The following is an 18,183-nucleotide window of genomic DNA, read 5'->3' as shown; positions in this document are numbered from 1 at the left end:
TAAATATAATGTGGGAACTATCTGGGAATCATAACCCTGGTATTTTACTGATACACCCTAACTTTTTCATAGTTTAGTACTCACACTAAAGGATAAAGGGAAACATCCCTTGTGCCTGCCAGTTTTTAAAATTAGTGGAAGGATCATCTCCTGGCTGGAGATAGAGCATGAGCCATCTGTGGTGACCAGGGAGATCACTGTGAGTTTGAACTCTGTCAGAATGCAGAGTAAAAGGCATCTTAGTCAGTGCCCTTGTCCAGATTACAGATAGATTGCCTGGGCACCCATTTGGATCCTTTTTCTTCTTTTGGAAATAAAACTTCTTAAACATGACCTTTATTTTTTTCTTTGAAAGGGAGAGGAGGAAATATTTTGATTTCATTAGGACAGTGCATACTCTCCTTATAAAAACAAACTAAATTAAATCAACACACAATTTTTTAATCATGAATCAAGATTAACTAGCTAGCAAGAATGCAACACAAGATGAGGTAAATAATTATTAGAAGTAAACTAAAAGCTACCCCAAAAGAATGGAAAATACTTTGGAGAAATTGAAGAAACAAGATAGGAAGGAAGATGACAAAAACACCACTACTCACAAAATTTTGAGCTCTTGCTAACTCGTTTAATTGAGTTGCAAGAAATATTCACCACCTTGATCACTGCCTTTGAATGAATAACTGATGCAAAAGTAGCAAAAGAGAAGCAGAAAGGGAATATCACATTTGGTGTCTGACTGGAGAAAATCAGAAATATCAACCATGAAACCTAAGAATACTGCATTTTTCCCACTCCTATCTTTAGCACAAACTTGAGAAATAGTGCACTTGGTAAATTCACCAATATGGACTTTTAATTTAACTTATATTCCTAATGGAGTTTGTAATTGCAAACAGTAGGCATGATGGCTCTGTAAAATTTTGAAAACCTGAATAATTCAGTAAGAAACACTGACAACTTGAACAGATTTTCAATTTGGCTCTTAATATTCTACCTGCCCACATGAAAATAATTTCCTTCTGCATTTCCTTTAGAAAAGTATGAGACAAAATAACCTCTGTATTTCTCCTAGGTTGCTCTTCAGCAATGACTCCCTGATGTAATTATTGTTTGACATCACTGCAGCTCCTTGCCCATTCTCTTGTAGAGACAAGTGAAATGTGCCCAGCTAACAAAATATCAATTCAATATATCCAAAGTAAGGACATATATCTGCCAATTTTAAAGATAAAATGTGAATACAAAATGCAGCTATAAATGAATACTATCAGTTTGCCTTTGGAATTGTTTCAGTACAACCTGTCTAAGGGACAACAAATGATTTATAGTAGATGGATCCTTCTCAGGAATTGCACACTGTTAACTAAAAAACTTGTTTTCTATCTCTAGGAGCTCACGGCAAGTTTAGCTTGTGTTTGAACTTCAGACCTGACAGGTCAAAGGAGAAAAATATGTTTATTCTGGACACTGAACAAGCAAACAACCCAGCCGTGAATAAGAAACACATCTACACATTACAGAAAAGTATAAAATAGTCTAGTAAGCCTGTGTGTTGTACTGATTGTGAGTTTTTGCATAAAATGAACAAATTTGCTTTTCTGTATTAAATTTTATTAATAGATTAATAATTGAGTAAAGCACTGTACTTATTGAGTATTGGGTAAGGATAACTAAAGGACATCAGGATCATTTTTCCTAATGCACAGCACACGGCCGGTCATACTGCTGTCTGCAGACAAATGGTGCTTTGTCATGGTTAGCAACAAGTGTTTAAAAATATGTTTATTCTGGACAGCGAACAGGCAAACATATGCTTCTATTACTTGAAATACATGCTACAGAAGCCACAGAAAGTCCCTGGCAGTGTGAGCTGCTAGGTTTGCAGCTGATGTCAGTAGCATGGTGGTGATGGAGAGGAAACATACGGTAACGCTGGGTTTTACTGCTAACAGAAACAGAAACATACTTAAGGTTACTATCACAATGATGTGTTGAACAGAAATAATTCCCTCTACTCTAATCTCTCACCAAATACAGCACAGAAGAGATACATTAATCTGCTACTACCATTTTCTGTTAAAACTATTTTTCAACACAATACTTATTACAACAAAATCACCCACCAATGTTTTTTTCTCATGCAACTATGAAATAAAACTTTTCAATTATTATATTTATTACTTTTTTTTAGTAAATGAAAACTAAATTCTTGCCAGAGAAAAAAATTTCACTCTCTCACCAGCTATATAAATGCTAAGATTTCCCGTTGCTGCAGAAACTACCACTTTGTCCTGATTCATGGCTCTATAAAACACAACATTAATTTATAAAATGTAGGGAATGAATTAATTTCAAGCTTGAAGTAACTAGGGATGATCAATGTTTTAAATGGACATATAAACACTGAACTCTGCTAAACGATAATGCAAATTATTTTTATATCATTGAAGATTGATGAACATCTTAAAAAATAAAATACAAAATTAGAAGCTATCTGAACTCTTTCCCAGCACATGAACAAAGCCAAGGTTAGAGAAATTTGCTTAATTCAAAATGTAGCCTAAAATAAAAAAAAATATTTTTCTCCCTACTCAAACAGACTTCCCAGGTTTGGCTGAATCCAACAGCAGAAATGCCAAAACTGGTTCTTAAGGGATTTTTTCAGCACAGAAATACAGGGACTCTACAGAGAAAGTAATATTTTAAAAGTTTTTAAGGTTTATATAAGTAATCAGACCTTCTGATGCTTATCTTTATTGAATTGCTGAAGCTTGTGGTGTTTGTATATCTTTATTTAAGGATCTGTTTTACAGACATTGAAGTTAGTGGAAAAGTTCAGTGAACATTTGTTGGAAATTTGATTTATCTTTAAATTGATTAATCATGTTTGAAAATCCAGTAAAGGAGACCCACACAACTACAGTAAAATTTAAACTTAGTACTTCTTCCAAAATATGCTTGGAAGTTCCAAAAGTCTCGTAAATATCGTTTGTTGAAATCCATGTAGATATATTGTAATAGTAGATTTCATAAATCTATGCTTTAGTTGTACTGAGGGTGACATTAATTATACACTGTCATCCACATAGGTTATACATTATCCTAATTAACTGTTTTAGATAAAATGGAAATAGAAAGCTTCATGTATCAGCATGCTGTTCATGCTTGCTTTTACCCTGATGGCTACTAGTAGAGATACTGGGTTTTTCTTACCAAGCAGTGTCATTGAGAAATGTCATTTATGGGCCACAGTAAAATATTTACCACACAGTTCACTTAATTGAAAGTCATTAATCATAAGTAACTAGAAAAGTTACTAATATCATAAATAGACTTATGATAAAAATTTATATTAATCTTAATGAGATAAGTTGGTGTTTGGAAATTAATGTGTCTAAAGAGCCTATAGTCAATGTAGGTTGAGGGGATGGGTGCTAGTGTTTTGATTTGGGTTTCTTGTGGGGTTTTTGGTTGCAAACAGAATTCCTGACTGAAACATGACTACTGAACTTACTTTTTCTAATCAAACTGGATGTTGAATAAGGTGCAACACGTAATCATCAAGAAATTATTTAAATACTGAATTGGATAAAACATCTAGGTTGAATAACATTTTTCCTCATGTTTCCACTGGCACAACAGTTAACTAAAACTGTCAAAGGTATTTTTCAAATATCATAGAATGATAGAAAAAATTTATGTTGGAAAAGACCTTTAGGGTCATCAAGTTTAATCATTAATCCAGAACTGCCAAGCCCACACTAAAACATGTTGCTAAGCACCACATCTCCAAAGGTTGTAATACCTCCAGGGATGCTGGCTCAACCACCTCCTTGGGCAGCCTGTTCTAATGTTTGACAATTCTTTCTGGAAAAAGTTTTCTCCTAATCTCCAATCTAAAAGTCCCCTCATGAAGCTTGAGGCTGTTTCTTCTTGTCACTTTTTACCTGGGAGAAGAGGATGCCCCCCCTCCTCCCAGCTAAAACCTCTTCTCAGGCAGTTGTAGAGAGGGATAAGGTCCCCCCAAGCCTCCTTTTCTCCAGACTGAACACCCCCAGCTCCCTCAGGTACTCCTCACAAGACTTGTGCTCCAGGCACTTCCCCAGCTCTGTTGCCTTCACCAGGACATGGTTCAGAAATCTCTAGGTGGTTTGTTGGTTTTTTTTTGGTTTTTTTCTTCCCATGTGAAGAGCTTGGATATAAGGAAATTAATCATAACTGATAAAGGTGGAAATAGCTGGCAATTACGTTTTTCATCAATTTGTTTTGATTATTTATTCTTTATTCTGGGCTAGCAGTGCAATCTTCTTTTACAATCGTGCCCCTTGCAGCATTTGCAGTTTCTGTTTTATAAATTTTTCCAGTTGTTAATGACCTAATAACCCTATCAAACCTTACTACAGCATTGGTTTAATGTGGATGGAATGGAATGAGTTTGCAGCTGCCAACAGACTACAATGTAAAGAAATAACTTAATGAATAACACATTAAAATAAATATTTTGGGTTCTGCATGAGATTGTCAAGATTTATGCTGGGATTGGTGTCAAGAAATGTGTGCTTCCCACTGCATGAATCCCAGAGGAAAATGCAAAGATGTTTTGGGGAATATTATTTTCAAAGCAAAAAGTTAATCAGAATTTTCTTTCTCTTACCTGTGTTTGAACTTGTTCAGTCCTGATGGATAAGCCAGTTCACAGTTTATGAATTTCCTCTAATCAGATTAAAGGGCTCTATCTGGTGGCTATGTACTCATGACATCAGTAAACAGCAAGAGATATTGAAGAATCACTTTGTCGAGGTGACAGGAAAAGCAATAATTTCCAAATATGGAAACAATAGAAGATAATATTAATGACAACATAATTGTCATGATCTCTTTCTGACCCTTATATTTTAAATTTTTTATGGTTTTATGTCATCTTAAAGAGTGTGCAATCATAATGAAATGAGAGTGACTTGACCCTCAGTGAGAGCTCTGGTGGTCCTGCCTCAACAAAGTACTGACTATGTGCATAAAAGAAAAAAAAATTACTTAGGTACATTGCAAAATGAATAAAATAAGTCTGTGCAAAAAGAATTAAAATGGAGGATGGGAAGAAGAAGAAGAAAAAAGGTGGGGATGAGAAAGCCAAGGCTTCTCTTATTCATATAGTATCCTTCACATCAGCATTATTCATTTTTTGATTAAAAATTTATTAAATTAGAAACTAGATGTAGAATAAAAGTACTTATATACACAAGCACATCCCACCTTCAGTCTGGATCGTGTGCAACAGCCCTGGCTTGATCCCTTCACTCATTAGTGTCTGTATTGTACAACATGCAACACTTATCCTCTGGCTTTTATCTCCATTATCACACTAAGGTTAGGCTTTCAGTATAAGGGCAAGTATTTAGGAAAAGGCAACAAATTTTATAAGTGACTGATGCATAGAGAGTTTCTGTGAAATGTTTATAGCTATTTGAAAAATAAATATTGGCTTCACCGTTCCCTTGGTTTTCTTAATGCAAAATTAAGTTTAAAAAATGACAAAATGAGTTATGTGGCACTAAGACCTTGGTAGAAAAATATAAACAGACTATTAAAACATATTTCAACTCCCTTGGCATCATTTGTGGCCAACAAACAGTCATCTGTGAGTGAAAGGTTAACTGACTGTCACCCATTTATGATCCAAGTCCTTTCTTGGTGCCACACTGACCAGGCTAACAGTGCTCAGCATGTTTTACATGCCTTTTTCACCCTAAAAACCCAGGTCATGACCTAATAAGAGCTGTGACTCACAATAATGACTCATTTGGTTCAAATGGCATTGAGGTAGGTGCAAAGAAGTTTTACTTCAGTGCAGCTGAATTATTATTCTAAATAAAAGAAAACCAAACATGAACAGCGCACATGCACTTGGGTCAAGAGTTTTGAGCTGCTCCAGCAATGATTTTAAATTGAAAACACTTCAGCCTCCAGGATCTGTTGAAACAGAAGACTGGAGACCAAACTCAGTATGGTACCAGGCACTTTTCTTTCTTTTTCTAATTAGGCTTTCATTGTTTTTCAGTACCTCCTTCTTGTAGATCTTTGCAGACCACCCAACCAATGAAAACTTCACTGTATTGGATATCACAATAAGTTTGTGTTCTGACATTCAAAGTTTTTATCAGTTGGAAGGTTTATGTAAATTAGCAGCTCTTCAGACATGGTGTATACCTCTGCTTTGTCGTGTAACTCATCTGCTGCATTGCTGCTGTGGATCAAATAATGAATAATATCTCTTTTTATTACCATTGCCTTAGAGATAGAGACAGCTAAATCAAGTACTCATTTGATAGGACAAAAATTCCAAATCTCAAATCCAAGAGAACAAGAAACCTAAAGATTGGTGCAATAAATGACTACTGAAAAATCTGGGATGATCCCTTTGCCAGATTCTCTTCAGGCCCCACAGGTACACTTTACTCTTTGACTCATGAAAGAAGGAAACTCACAAAAAATACCACACCACTTTGCTGGTATTTGCTGAAAATATAGTGAATCAGTGCAAAAAGTGTTCTCAGGATCAAGCTCTAGAAATCTTGCCAGTAGAGCTGTTAATGATAAAAGGATGGGGAAAAGCCACTGGCATTCGTTGGCTGGGAAGCTGGTAACAGATTTCAGAGACTTTAACCATGTACATTCTAGATTAAATAGGGGTCACTCTAAGACTTTCTGCTTGTGTTTTTCCAGCAGATGAAAGCTTGCTCTGTCAGTTCTCTCTGAGCAGACATGAGCTCATTCTGCCCACACGCTATCCCCACTGGAAGCTGAACTGTCACAATAAGCACGACACTGAGCCTACTCACAGGCAGGGTATTTTAGCTTGGGCTCAAAGCCACATGGACAGGTCTACCAGGCTTCTGCTTCACTCAGGGAGTGGGCAGAGAGTCAGCAGCTATGGGGGCGCACAGAGCCCACACTCTTTGAGGGAACCTCAGGTCCCATTCTTGGCCTCTGCATTGTGGAGATCTAAGTTTGAATGCTTGGCTCATGGTGACAATTGTGGACATTTCAGAAAACTTTGCAAGCACCACTTTTTTTTTTAATCTGGAGATATTGTCACTAATACTAAATAAATTCATCATAATCTTGTAAGCATTTAGGGGTCAACTTCACTTTGATGGAAATCTTGGTCATCCACAGGAAGAATATAATTTTTCTCATTGAAGTCAGAGACACATCCCATTTTTTGTACTCAGATTTTCTACCTTTCAAGACTGGCATTTGGAAGTGTCATTTTTTCTGTTTTATTTTAGATCAAAGTTATGGGAAGAATAATGTCCAGGTTAAATATTTTGAACTGGACCTGAATTTGATCCTGAAAATATACTGCACTTTACACTTACACAGATAATAGTGGAGAGAATTATGCAACCAGGGAATATTCATTAAAGAAACTTTTCCAATACAGAAATGTTTTCTAACTGTGAATTTTACTGTGAGATTTTTTTCTCATTCTGTATTTTACTTTTGAATTTGTTTTTCTACTTGCACACTTAAGATAGATGCATTATGCTGCAATTCTAAATTTTCTGCATATCAGTGATCAACAAACATTAATGAAACTCTAAATTTTCACTCTGTGATGCTGTATCTATCTGCAACATTTGATATGTCCTTACATATATCCATTACACTTTGTACGCAAATTTTCACTATGCTAATCTACATTCTGAAAATTATTATAGGTTGCAAGGGTTTTCACACTTACATTATAAAAGAATTTAGTGGATTCAAACAGTGAAAAATTTCCAAGAGCACACAACTTCTAATTAAGAAAATTAGTGTAACAATAAAAATAATTATTATATTAGTCATTTTTTATAGAAATTGAGGTAAATATCAAATCACTTAAGTCCCTGTGATGGATAGTCTGAATTTAAAAACCACATGACCTTGGAGATGTCTGAAAGAACGGTTTTGACATTAAAAAATTCCTCATGGGTGGCAAATATCCAGAAGAGCCTCAGCTACACAAGATCCTTTTATTCAGGAGCTGTTTCATGTCAAAAGCCAGTGGAGATGAAAAAACAATGTTAATGACTTCTATATCAAAATCTACACCAACAAAAACAGTACTTTTTAGCTCTTGGTAGATGCTTTGATGCAAGTAGTTTAAAGAAATGCAGTTATTTTTGGTGTTATTACTGGTAGAAGTGGGAGCTCTTACACTGGGGACAGTGAAGTCCATTCTGCACAGGATTTTATGAATTTTGTTAAAATACTTGTTTGAAATTCTTTCATAATGTAAATGTAGAGGTGGTGTAAAGCAATAAAGGCTTAAAAGGAAGTAACACTTTGCAAGAAGACTGACATTGTAGATAGTGAAGATAATGAAAACAAAAGGAAAATAGTAATTTTAAATTGGAGAAGCAAAAGAAGAGGTCAATATTATGTTAAAGCCTGTGCAGCTTTCTGTTAGGTGCCACAACACACTCTGTCTTCCCCTGTTAGCTGAGACAGACCTTGTGGAATCTGCACTGAACTACAATATGTAAAAAGGAGATCACTACTGAGTTTCCTCTGATAATTTTTCTGCCAATACTTACATTAATTAAAGAGTTCTCTCAGACTCATGATTTCATAACACTGTTCTGTCTAGAATTACATTGTTCTCACATAAACCTCCTTTTTTTTTTTTTTTTTTTTTTTCCTAAGATTCTTCACTGGGTAGTAAGTGGTTGAGCTACTAGTTGCTGTTACTCTCAACTTTTCATGTAAAAATTTACTGACCTGAGTGACTACTACCCACCATATCGGAGTTAGGTTTTTATGGACTCAGCAAGAGAAAGGTTTAAAACCACAAAATCTCCCTCAGCATGCCATAACCAGCAACATGTGTCCTGCTGCAAATAAATTCACCGAGCCTCAAAGAGAGTACAAATGTGTATAGCAGAATAGTATCCACTGGTTCATAACATAATTACATAATTTAATAAAAACCTATTTAATTCAAAATAAGACATGGACCAGGGAGCATAATCTTAGAAATCCCTCTTGCACTTCATTAACAAGGGACCTGGTACCTATTCATTCACTGAGCAGTGAATTCATCCCTGCACAGTGTCAGGGATTCATGAGGAGCCTGTTCCCTGGCAGCAGGGATTGCTGCTTTCTCTTGGGAAGCAATAGCTATGGTCTGGATACCTCTGGCAAATGAATGCATTAGCCCAAGGCATTTCATTTCTTTCCTGAGTAAGACAAGGCATTGTCTCCTACCTTCAGGCTGTGGGCTGTGAACTGTCAGGGGATATAAATGGATGCCTTGCTATTTTCAGAATTTCCTAATGGTTAACTCTAGGCAGCTCTGTGCTCTGCATGTTGCCTGATTTGGCTTCTGTCTAAGCAGCTTATCTCTCCCCAGGCATGCACAGAGAATCGAGTGTCTCAGATAGGGTCCTGCAGTCTGCTCCTAGGGCTCAACAGCTTTATGTTAGCACTGAAAAATCTTTATCTCACCTACCTGTAGGGAAACATGTGAATAATCACTTAAATTCATTAAATCTAGGATGATGTCTCAGACTAAAAAATAGTTACAAAATATTCTTTATTTTTGCCTCAAGTTTGAATTGATGTTTTTCTTTCATTGTAGATAAGCTTTATGGGAAAATAAGATACTTTTGTTCTTGCTCATATATTTTCCATTTCTTAAAAAAGTTTAGGAGTCTGGAGGAGGAGATAATGTCATGCCCACTGTGTTCCATAGTGATAGCTGTGGTGGAACATATTGGAAAACAAGCTCCTCTTTCAGTTAAGTGGCTGAAAAGCCCTAAAATGCCAAAGGAAGGAAAAGATTCTAGAATCACAAGAGCAAAATCAAACTTAATTACTGAAAGTCTCATACTAATGTCCTATAAAAACTATTGGAATGTGGGTTCTGCAGGCACGTGAAACTGAATATAAGGAGAATTATCCAGTATTGATGAAGGAAATATATCAATTTGGAGAGAAGGTATTTGAAAATTAACCTGTTAAGGGAAAAGGATAGAGAAAATCAAGACTGAAGACATCGTCAATTTAGAGACAGCTTTGAAGATCTAATAATAAAAATAGATAACAGATATCTACCTATTATTGATGAATAAATAGATACATCAAAATGGTTAGGCATTGTCACGTCAAATTCTGAATGTGACTTATACTGGAGGCATTGCCTTCCTCCCTGGAAACAAGGCTGCTGTACCACCAGCAGTTTATATCTAGTAAAGCTTGTACATTGGTGCTTTTCTGAAATCTTAAGGAAATAATTTCCTTGTGTTTATGGAATACCAACGTTGATTTCCCTCCATGTCCTAGATACTGGTTCATTTAGGAGTTCTAGTGATAATGTCTGATAAATTGTACAATCTTTGAGGTGCCTTTGCATATATTAACCCTTTCAAGTATTTAGTAAATAATATAATAAAATAATAGAATTATAGAACACTGTGGGTTGGAAGGAACTTTGAATGTCATCTAGTCAAAGCTTCCACTCCAGTGAGGAGGAACATCTTCAATTAAATCAGGTTGTTCAGAGCTCTGTCCCACCTCACCTGGAATTTTTCCAGAGGGCATCTATCACTAATTTGAGAAACCTGTTCCAGTACTTCACCAGCTCATTGCAATATCTTTCTTCCTTAAGCCTAGTCTGAATTTATCCTCTTTCTGTTTAAAACCATTATCCCTTGTTTTATGGCAACAGGCCCATAAACAACTGTCCCAACCTTTCTTATGAGCCCCTTCTAATTACTGGAAAACTTCTCTAAGGTTTCCTGGAGCCTTCTCCAGGCTCAACAACCCCAAGTCTCTCAGACTTTCTTCACAGGAGAGCTGTTTAAGCCCTGTGATATTTTTCATGGCTCTCCTCTGGACCTGCTCCAACAGGTCAATGTCTTGTGCTCTGAGGGATCCAGAGATTAATGAAGTATAGCAGATGAGGTCTCACCAGAGCAGAGCAGAGGAGCAGAATCCCCTCCCTTGCCCTGACACACCTCCCTGGCCACACTGCATTTGATGCAGCCCAGGACACATTTTGCTTTCTGGGCTGCAAGTGCACATTGCTGGGCCACGTCCAGCTTCTCACCTCCCAGAACCCCCAGGGCCTTGTCTTGTGGGCTGCTCCTGATCTGTTCATCCCCCAGCCTGTGTTGATATTGGGTCTTGCCCTGATCCAGGTCCAGAACCTTCCTTTCAGATCAGGATGTTCACCTGACTGCCATGACTTTTCAAATATCACAGAATGGCTTGGCAACTCCATCAGCCCATTCCCTCAGGACTCTGGGATGCATCTTGTCAGGTGTCATAGACTAATGTATGTTCAGGTTCTTCAGATGGTCACAAAACTGATCTTCTCTGACAGTAGGAAGAACTTTTCTCCCTCAGTCCCCTTTTTGTGGTACATCTGCCCAAGAGCTGTGGGAACAGACATTGCCAGTGAAGACTGAGGTCAAAGAAATTTGTTGAGTACCTCAGCTTTCTTTTCATCTCTTGTTACCAGTTTTGTCAGTCTTACACGTGGGGAAGAGTATACTTTATTTGACTTTCTTTCTCTTGCTGACACACCTGTAGAAGCCCTTCTCATGATTCATTGCATCCCTTGCAATTTCATCCCTATATAACCAGGCAGCATACCTATACTTTTTCCAGGATATCTGGCTGTGCTTCCAGTGCCTGTACATTTCCTTCTTACCCTTTAGTTTGACCAGCAAGTCTCAACTTAGCCATGGTGCTCTCTTGCCTGTCTTCACCTGTGGATTTCTTGCACCTGTGGATTACTGGATTTTGAATTTTATGTGAAGTGTCCTGAAAGATCTATCAGTCTGTTCTGCTCCCTTGTTGCAGAGGACACATTCCCAGGGGCTCCTATTAATTAATTATTTGACTGGAGGTTTCTTTCCTAAAATTCAGGGTCTGACTTTACTCTTTACCTGACCCATATCTCTCAGGATGCAAACTCCACCAATGCATGAGCAACCTGGTCTAGAGGGAAGTCTCCCTGTCTTTGACAGTGGGTTGGAACTAGATGATCTTTAAGGTTTCTTTCAGCCCAAACCATTCTATGATTCTGTGATTCTTTGACCATTGAAGTGGAGGCTGCTTCCAATCTTGATTCAGTGATTATCTGGCTCACTTTTGATGGTGACCATCATCCATCCTCTCTGGTAGGGCTGCTTATTACCTGGCCCAAGAAGTTATACTCCATGCACTTTAGAAGTCTCCTGGATTGTCTACAGCTCAATATGATAATTTTTCAGGAGGTGTTGGAGTGACTGAAGTCTCCCAGCAGGACAAGAGCCTGTAAGTGCAATGGCTCCCATGGCTAGAGCAAGAAGACTTTGTGATTGGCTTTCTTTGATCAAGTGGCCTGGAGCAGACACCAACAACCAGCCTCCCTTTGTTGCCTCAGTCTCCAATTCTTAACTTTAAGCTTTCAACCTGTTTGTGGCTGTTCCTCAGAAAAAACTCTTTGTAGGGTACCCATTTATTGATGTAGAGGACAAAGCCTCCACCCCTCCTTCCTTGCCTGACCCTTCTGAGCAGCCTGTGGTCCCTGATAGCCACTCTCTAGTCAGGGGATTCATCCCACCAAGTTTCAGTAGTGGCAAGTAGGTCTTGGTTTCCAAGTGGCACAGTGGCTTCCAGCTCCTTTCTGTTGCCCATGCTGTGTGCACAGGGCTGACAGCTGTGCCACCTTCTTAGAAGACAGCTCTTAATCCTTTTGAGACATTTCAGTGGCGTTTCTCTTTTGGCTTCTGTTACCTCAGGAGCTCCTGGCTCAACTTCAGAAGATGCACTGCACTGCAGAGTAGCCAGCATGTCTCAATGCATTCTCATTAGATTCCATAACAAAAGAGAGGGCAACCTCTCTTCCTGCTCCACAGTAGTCACAGCTATTGTATATTAAACTATAAATTACTTTAATGAAGTTAGAAGTGAGAAATGATTAGCTGTGGATGGATAGTGTATATTGGGATTTACATGGATTAAGATTTTTTTTTAATTAATAAATTCCATGAGCGTATTTACATCAACTTTCAGTCAGAGAAATTGTTATATTTAATTTCTGCTTACATTTAGAGATACTGCATGAACTGCCAGTGAATTTTTGTCACTGATATGATATAGGAACACTGGCATGTTTCCAGAAAGACCTCTGGTTAATGGGCATTGGATTGAATCCTTGCACTTCAGGCTTCATAGAATATTATTGGATTTACAGTATTGTTTAAAAAAAAAAACAAATTATTTAAGCCAGATATTTATATATGTATACATAAAAATGTTAAACATTTTTATCCATATTATTGATTTTAAACCACTGATTGGTAAAAATATTTTTATGTCATAGAAATTATGCATACCACAGATACCATTCTGTCTGTTAATAGGATTTTACATGGATATTCCCTCTGAAGTATATTCGCAAATTGAATTTCAGCTTCCAAAGAAAAGTGAATACGTACAGGCTTTTTGCATTTTTGCAACATGACTATTTTAAAAATTATTCTGTAATTTTCAAATTTGGCGAGAAAAGTACTGAGTTCTGGGAATAGAAGGTCCCAAGAGGTTTTGTGTTTATTTTTTCACTTTGCTACAGATTTCCTATATATCTTCCTCTGTACTTTCCCTTCCCCATTTGAGAAAAGACTTAATAGATCCTTCAAAGTTTTACTGTGATACAAATCACACAGAAGAAGTTAAGTAGACAGCTCAAAAATTTACAAGTCAGATTGATCCCCTATTTTATCTAAAAAACTCAAGTGACACAAGAAGAAAATATTACTTATACAGTTGCATCACTAAAAAGCCTGGGTAATAACAAGAACCACACCAACATTTAAAAATGGGATTTTGTAAACCAAGGAATTGATAGTGGCCTATTTTTATCCTGTTTTCTGAAACAGCAATACTACTTGGAATATGTTTTTAAATTAAAGATACATAAAACCATCTGTCCCCATAAAATTTTAATAATTATTTTACTATCTATTACAGAATTTTCAGCACTAAAATCTTAAAGACTGTACAAATAAATATATTTTTCTCTATTTTACAGAAAGATAAGTGAGGATTTTTGCAAGAAATTCCATCATTAGTTCAACAATGATATAAATAGCCTCAACCTTAAAAAAAGAAAATTCTAAGATGAACATTATATCAAGGCTTCTGGCAGCAGACTGCCTGACTTGTCTATGAAAACAGAGAGAAATAATACTATTGCTGTAACTAAAAATACAAACTTTTAATCAAACAAGAGCTAAAAGTCCAATATTCTACTCAGTGAATTGAAAACTCTCTTCTACCAGGTCCCATAAACTTTACCAATTCTTAGTTTACTTTCAACAGCTGATCTTGTTTCCTAAAGAAAAGCCTGGAGAGACAGAGGGTATTGGAAAGCTTGGAAACTGTCACCTAGATTTACAGGGCTTGGAAGATCATGTCAGCAGTTTGATGTGATTTTAATAATTTTAATAACTACCTCTCCTCTTTTCAACAAATTTCATCAACTTGTTCCTCTGAGGACCCACACACCTGACTCTTCCCTTCATGACTATCATTGCCCTGTCAACAAGTCTCTTGTGCTCCTGATGGATCCACGCTCTCTCCACTTTCTCATGAGGTTTTGTAATCACTTTCTCATGCGTGCTCCAATATAGAATCTTTTCTTCATTTTAACTACCACTTAAGGTCAGCCACCACCTTAAGTCCAAACTGACTCATGGAATTTAGGACGTTCTCTGTCCATCACCAGTTTTCACCTACATCAATCCCAAAGTCTTACTCCTCTGAGTAGAGCTATCTGATCATTTAATCATATTTCTCCATGGACAGGACCAAATTTTGTGAATCATTACAGCAATAGCAAATTTTTCTAACTAAATGAATGATTAAATACCAGAGTATATTGTTTTAGGGAGATGACTGTCTATTAAACTTCTCTAATGGTTATGAAGTAAAAATAGCTCAGACAATTAAAAAATGCAATTCCCCCTTTCTTCACTCCTTGCTTTGCTTGGAAGTGCTTCTGCTGTATCATGAATAGAAAAAAAAGATGTATCTTAAGGCTGAAATTATTACTGTTCAAAATTCAGCATCAATATATCTGTTTTCATAAACTAATATGCAGGATTATGAATTGTGGTGCCTGAAATCCTAAAACATGGTTACTTTTCCCATCCAGTTTTGGAGGATCTGAGGGCATGGGTCAGAGCAGCAGTGTATCATAGCTGTACATCTCCAAAGAACATCAAACAATGTCAAGTGGGCTCGGCAGAGTCTACACAGGAAAAGAGGAGAGGTCGTGTGTCTTTCAGGATTCTCTTTCAACTCATGTTTTTATAGTTCTGTAAATAATTCCTAATTATATTAAGAAACACTGCATTAAATGCGAGATCTGCAAGATCTGGCTCTTACTGCATGAGATTTTACTTGCCACAGTCTAAGTTGCAAAGAGTTCTGACAGAGATATTTTCATCATATTTACAGATAGTCTCTGTGTAATCATCTGGTGTAGATAAGAGACCTAAGGATGTTCTAAAAGACGTAAATCACTTAGATACTTTTCTTAAAGATTTCACATGTGGTACAACATTTGATTTTCTCTTTCAGTTATCATTTATCATTATACATTTACTAATTCAGTAACCATCTTCTCATCTCAACCTTCTTCCCACTCATCATCTGGGATAAATAGATTTTATTCTGATTTCCCAGAAAACCTCTTGGAGCTGTCTCATTTTGAAAGAGGAAGAAGTGTATTTGAACTTACATGTGTTCAGCATTACTCTCTTTAATAATAGATTCTTCAGACTAATAAAAAGTAGTAAAGAGAATACAAAAAGACCAGAGAAAAAACAGAACCCTTCTGAAATCACCAACTGGGAGTTATCCAGACTGAATTGAACTTTGCGTAATGTTGAGGCTGGATTTTGGAAGAACAACATGAAAATGATTTTTGATATTTTTTCGAGCAGATTTTATAACTTCATGGTCTTTTTCTTTTTCTTTTTCTTTTTCTTCTCCTTTTTCTTTTCTTTTTTAACTGTATTTGGGCATAAGACCTGGAAACTTTTTTTTTTCACATCTTCCAAATATAAAACGTACTGCTATAGCAAAATTAAAGATGTTCCACTTCTTGAGATTTTCTTTTCATTTCAGTGCCCTTTTTCAATTTCAGATTTTCTTGATCCACTTCCCATACCAGCTTAGAAACTTGTCTCTTCACTGGTTACTATTACTTAGTGAACTTTGGTTATTTGAAACTAATGTGAATCTAGCCGGTGTACAACTACATATTTTTGCTAACAGAAACAACATTTAATGTGGGTTGTTATAAGAAACAAGCTCCCAAAATAAGACAGCATCTGTTTTGTTTGGCAAAATTATTTCAAATAACAGTAACTAAAGTTTTGAAAAGGTGAGCTGTTCTGTATTTGAGGTATTGAAAGCAAACATGGCAAATGCCTGAAAGCTGGGAAGGAAAGGTGCTGGGAGCAGGAGTTTGGGAATTGTGGTTTTCAGCTTCAGAGGAATCATTTAAATCCTTAATGGCAGCTTCTCAGATAAAGGGAAAACAGCATTCTCTGAAGGGTGGCCAGCTGTTTAGTACTCAATAATTAGGTTTTTATTCAGCCAGCCTTCTGGAATTGCTGCTATCACAGATAGTGATGCTGGCAAGCAAAATAAAGAGTTTTATGTCGTAGAATGCATTCCTGTAAAAAATTATAGAGTAGCCCAACTTAATTTTGGTTTGAAAAATATCTGTTGGGCATATATTTGTCCGGACTAAGCACTAGTGCATTTGTCAAGCATGAAAAACAGTTTAGACTTGCATGTGGCTTACACATCATTATTTCCAGAGCTATCACCACGTTACTCAGCTATTTTCTTTAAATATTCAAATATACCTGAATAAAAAAAATAGAGGAATTAATCTGAAACCCAAAGGGCCAACAGAGATGGACTTTTTTACTTATTTATGTTTTCATCTTTGCTTATTTTAGAAAAATATGAATGAAACTTATTTCCCATTTCCTCAACAGAAGAGCTTCAGTTGCACCATAAGAGGTGTGAGTAAATCTCATTCTGGCCTTCATTTACACTATAGAATAGGACAGGAGCCAAAAGTGAAGTCAACAGCCTCCAGTCAAATTCCCTTTGACTTTTGCGAAAAAGTGGCTTTGACATGGGTAGCATAATTTATGCCTGTTACTCAACATTAAACTCTTTGAGGCCTGTATGCCTCCTCTGATTTAATTTTTACAGGCTTGAATTATATCTCTTTTGGTTTTCTTGATCAGCAAGAATAATTTACATGGATCCATTTTACATTTTTTTCCTAAGTCAGAAAATATTATTTACATTGCAAAAGATCTCCCTTTTTTATAATGAAAGTGGGTTCCCTTCCCTTCCCTTCCCTTCCCTTCCCTTCCCTTCCCTTCCCTTCCCTTCCCTTCCCTTCCCTTCCCTTCCCTTCCCTTCCCTTCCCTTCCCTTCCCCTCCCTTCCCTTCCTTTCTTTTGAAACATAACAACACAATTCTCTTGCCATTTTGCCATGAATAAACACTGAGGATTCCTGAAAAATAAATCCTCACTAAACAGGAGCTTTAACATGTAAAATTTTCAACAGCCTTCCAACGCCTCAACAATACATGTTTTCCTTAGTTCAGAATGAATACAAGCTAAAAAGACCCTGGTTTTGTTAGCAAATTCCGTGATTTTAATTCATCCCCTGAACAGCACTTTCCTCTGATTCATCAATTTTTGGGCTATGTATAACTGCCCTTCAACATTTTTCTTCATTTTACGAGGAATTGTCTCATCTTTTCCTTTTGAACAACTTCTACTAGTGTTTAAGACCCCACTTTTATGCTGCTTTTTTTATGTTTTGTATAAATCTTTCTAGCCTCTCTTTTGAGCAATTTCCTTTACTTATATCTATTCTTTGACTAAAACTACCTCAGAATAGGTGCTCCACCTTTCCTGGTGTGGGGCAATGGCTTTCCACGGGCAGTGCCGGGCACAGCACTTCTGGAGGCAGTCAGGGACAGAGCTGTCCATTGTGTGCAGAGGGACAGCCCTTGCTTTCTGCAGGAGCTGAACTCCTACTGATTGCTTCTAGAGGCGTCCTCTGCTCATGTACCCCACTCACTGCTCTGCCCCAGAGG

At 36.9% G+C, this 18,183-nt stretch overlaps 1 protein-coding gene across 3 annotated transcripts in view; it reads right to left on the bottom strand.

Moving 5' to 3' along the window:
* The window catches only part of ANGPT1 (angiopoietin 1), a 149,866-nt gene that overhangs the window by 15,636 nt on the left and 116,047 nt on the right, over positions 1-18,183 (bottom strand). The window lies entirely within an intron of this gene.

Source organism: Molothrus aeneus, chromosome 1 (genome assembly GCF_037042795.1).
Source record: "Molothrus aeneus isolate 106 chromosome 1, BPBGC_Maene_1.0, whole genome shotgun sequence".
NCBI classification, from domain to species: domain Eukaryota; kingdom Metazoa; phylum Chordata; class Aves; order Passeriformes; family Icteridae; genus Molothrus; species Molothrus aeneus.
This window is presented reverse-complemented; position numbering and strand designations above follow the sequence as displayed.